The following is a 4,235-nucleotide window of genomic DNA, read 5'->3' on the forward strand; positions in this document are numbered from 1 at the left end:
CTCCTGGATCTATTTTCCAGGTCAGTGGTTTTTCCATTGAGATATTTTACATTGCCTTCTCTTTTTTCATTTGTTTGGATCTGTTTTATAGTATCTTGATTTCTCATAAAGTCATTAGCTTCCAATTACTCCAATCTAATTTTGAAGGAGTTATTCTCTTCAGTGAGTTTTTGACATTCCTTTTCCATTTGGCAAATTTGGCTTTTTAAGGCATTCTTCTCCTCACTGGCTTTTTGGACCTCTTTTGCCATGTGAGTTAGTCTATTTTTAAGGTGGTTTTTTTTTTCTTCAATGTATTTTTGGGTCTCCTTTAGCAGGCTGTTGACTTGCTTTTCATGATTTTCTTGCATCATTCTCATTTTTCTTCCCAAATATTTCCTCCACTTCTCTTGCTTGATTTTTAAAATCCTTCTTGAGCTCCTCCATGGCCTGTAACCAATTCATATTTTTCTTGGAGGCTTTTGATGCAGGAGTTCTGACTTCACTGTCTTCCTCCCGCTCCATGCTTTGATTCTTTTGTACCCCCAAAAGACTCTATGGTATGTTTGTGCTTCTTCTGCTTGCTCATGTTGCCAGCCAATTACTTGACTTTTGAGCTGTTTGCCATTGTAGAACTCTGCTTCCAGATTGCAAAGAGCTATGTCCCAAATTGCTGGGGTTTTTGCAGCTGTCAGAGCTATTAGGAGGACACCCTCTCTACCGTCTCCACAAGCTCTGGCTCGCTGGTCACACACTCCAGAACCACCACCCAAGACCATGATCCAGATCCAAGCAGGTTAAAGCAAGAGCAATTACCCTGTAAATGGTCAGTGGTCCCTCTATGATCTGCAGGCCAGGAGCTCTAGAGGTAGCCATGAGACAGCATCTGCAGCCACCACCATACCTCCACCACCTCTCACCTGGGGGCAGGGGCTGGACTGTGCTTTTCAGTCCCCCCTCACCTCCCCCATTCCAACAGAGTTCCCCACTGACCTTTTGCTTTGTCTTTGGTATTTATGTGTTGAGGAGTCTGGAAACCGCCACAGCTATTGATGATTCACTCTCCTGAAGTCTGCTCTGGCGGCCGCTGGTTGGGGCCACCCTGGGACTGGGTCCACGTGGCTCACGCATGACTGTGTTTGGTTCTGTGTGATGGACCCTTCCTGACTGCCTCCAGGCTTCCTTCAGCAGGAGGTTTGTTTCTCTCTGTCACTTCGTGGGCTCTGTAGCTCTAAAGTTTGTTTAGAGGCATTTTTTTTTAAGCAATCAGGGTTAAGTAACTTGCTCAAGGTTACACGGCCAGTTATTTCTGGGTGTGGTGCTGAGTGTCTGAGCCCGGGATTCGATCTCCAGGTCGTCCCAACACTGGAGCCGGTACTCTTACTCGCTGAGCCACCTGGCCGCCCCTAGAGGCATTTTTTACATGTATTGGAAGTGACTGGAACAGGAGCCCACGCCAAGTTTGTGCTTCTGCTTCGGCCGCTATGTTTTACCCTATTGCTTCCTCTCCTCTTTCTGTTCTCTGGATAGAGAAACAGAGATGTTTCTGTTCTTTCATAGAAGTCAGAAATAGAGTTAGGGTTAGCATGTGAGGAGGCCCTTACACATCCCCTCGGCCTTCTCTACTTCAGGCTAACGATTCTTCACTCTTTCAGACTGTGTTGGGTGTGGTGGGATCTCTCACCCCCTCACCATTCTGGGCCCCCTCCTTTGGAGAGGCTTGATGCTGTGCTTACACTCTTCGTGCTGTGGCCCAACGTGGCTTGATTCATACAGATTACAGCAGAACTGCTCAGGGCCTTGTACTTCCATTCATGTGGCCAAAGACCACAGTTTGCTTTTTGTGTTTTTTAGAAGCCACATCATCCTATTCACTTGTTTTCAACTTGTAGCCTACTGAAATTATCAGATCTTTTTCATCTGAATTCATATGAATGATTGCTAAGTCGTCTTTTTTATTCTGATCATTCAAAAGCATCCAATTTAATTGGGATGGGTAGGCCTTCCATTAATACAGCCACATCCCTCCATGCTGTGGTAGACAGTTATCATGAATTGTAGGACATTCCCCCTCCCCTTACAGACATGTGCATGTGTGTACACACACACATGCACACACTCACACACACTCACACTCTCTCACACACAGACACACACAGCATCACTAGGTAGTCAGACTTATATAATGAGCATTTTAGCATTGACCTCAGCTAGTCCTCAAAAGTGAGTCTAAGTCCATTGCCAAGCCAATGATGGAACTCCTTCCTGCTTGGTAGAAATTCCCAGAGCTTGGCTTTCACTAGTATATCTTTTTTTTTAATCTTTTTGGAGGGGAGAGGGCGGGGCAATTGGAGTTAAGTGACTTGCCCAAGGTCACACGGCTAGTAAATGTTAAGTGTCTGAGGCCGGATTTGAACTCAAGTCCTCCTGACTCCAGAGCCAGTGCTCTATTCACTGAGCCACCTAGCTGCCTCTCACTAGTAAAGCTTTGCAGAACTCAGTCACCTTTACTTCACAATGGGGTCAGTGGCAGCCAAGGTGTGTCATCTTCTACTTGGATTTTTAAAAACCTATCAAATTCTGGAATCTATTTGAGTTCTGATAAAAATAGTATCTGTTGGCTTTAGCCCAGAGTTCTAGTCTGGTGAAATTCCCTTGGAGATTTCTTATTTGTTTCTCATATCTGCTACGTGCCCCCAACTTGAAGTCATATGACAATTTGAAAATCAGACCTTGTCTTCCTCTGTATCACTGACTACCTTCCAAACAATCATCAGAAACATTGCTGCATTTTTGAATACCCACCCAGCCATTCAAGCAGTAGTAAACCCATGAATCTATGCTGCCTTCTAGGCCCACATTTCACCATTGTAACCATACATGCAAAAACACACAGAGATAGGAATTGGGAGACCCAGGTTTAAGGCAAGCTATTCCCAAATGTTTACCAGTAATTGATGTCAATCTACCAGGCTGTATGTCCTAGATCTAACCCTTTTCCCCTCCTTTTGAATCATTGACACATTGGCCCATTCCCAGTGGCTCACTCCTCTCCCATTCTCTATGAATTTATAAAGACTTCCACACTGACTTTGAGATCTGGGAGTACCTTTAGTTCTCTGAGATTTAACTTAGCTGGGCCTAGGGGGTGAGGGCAGTTCATTTGACACAGGTGGATACTTGGTCACTGCTCCCCACCATCACAGTCCCTAATCCCCTGGCTGTCTTTTTTATTCTGTCCTTTCCAGCTTGGAGACCCAGCTCAAGATGATGGAAGCCAAGTAGATCCTTTCTACCTTGCTCTCAATCACCTGTTGGCCCTGCAGCACGCCTGCCCTGCACAGTAGGTATAAATCTTTGTTTCCTGGTTGCAAACAGTCCTGAACATCTTCTCCATCTCACCTTCTTTTGTTTGGAAGTTACCTTCACTAAATTGCAGCATGGTCTTCTTAATGTTGTCCTAGATCCTGGGACAGATTCATTGTTATCTTGGGGTATTGAATGTTAGATGAGACAAGGACCTTTGAAAGCCACCTCCAGTGTGATGGGGCAGTAAGGACGCTGGCTGGGGAAGCACGAGGACCCAGGCTCAAGTCACATCTCGCCCACTTATGGCAGGACCTGAAGCAAGCTGATTCCTCCTTTTGGGTCTCAGTTTCCTCTCCCCTACTCTCTCCCTCTCTCCTCTCCTTTATTCTCCTTTCCAATTCCAGCAATCTGCCAGCCTCAGGCTCCCCCAGCAGAAGAGATTACAGTTAAGGACAACTACACCCTGCAGGTCTCAATTTCTGCTCTAACTGAGCAGTTGGTCTAGATGATTTTTCTTTAATAATTAAAAATGATTTCTATCTTTTCTTTTTACCTTATCCTCATTTCCAAAAATATCCCCATCTCCCAGCAAGCTATCCTTTGTGACAGAATAAAAAAAAGGAAAGCAGTTAAATAAAACAAACACATTAGCTAAATTTTTAGTGTATGTGATATCCCACATGCCTAGACTCCCACTTCTGCAAGGAAGGGAAAGAGCTTCCATTTCCAAACTCTTCTTTGTTTGATCGTTCTCTTTGCACAGAGTTCAGTTTCTTTTTTTTTCTTTCCTTCCTCCCTTCCTCCCTCCCTTCCTTCCTCCCTTCCTTCCTTCCTTCCTTCCTTCCTTCCTTCCTTCCTTCCTTCCTTCCTTCCTTCCTTCCTTCCTTCCTTCCTTCCTTCCTTCCTTCCTTCCTTCCTTCCTTCCTTCCTTCCTTCCTTCCTTCCTT

At 45.0% G+C, this 4,235-nt stretch overlaps 1 protein-coding gene across 1 annotated transcript in view; it reads left to right on the forward strand.

The window, feature by feature from the left end:
• Positions 1 to 4,235, forward strand: part of HECW1 (HECT, C2 and WW domain containing E3 ubiquitin protein ligase 1) — a 317,313-nt gene that overhangs the window by 82,509 nt on the left and 230,569 nt on the right. The window contains exon 2 of the mRNA XM_069084583.1: positions 3,228 to 3,322. The gene's annotated coding sequence lies outside the window, so the exon portion shown is untranslated. The remainder of the gene's footprint in view (positions 1 to 3,227; positions 3,323 to 4,235) is intronic.

This window comes from Petaurus breviceps, unplaced genomic scaffold (assembly GCF_028583685.1).
Source record: "Petaurus breviceps papuanus isolate PSGF00001 unplaced genomic scaffold, PetGlider_PUasm1.0 174, whole genome shotgun sequence".
NCBI classification, from domain to species: Eukaryota; Metazoa; Chordata; class Mammalia; order Diprotodontia; family Petauridae; genus Petaurus; species Petaurus breviceps.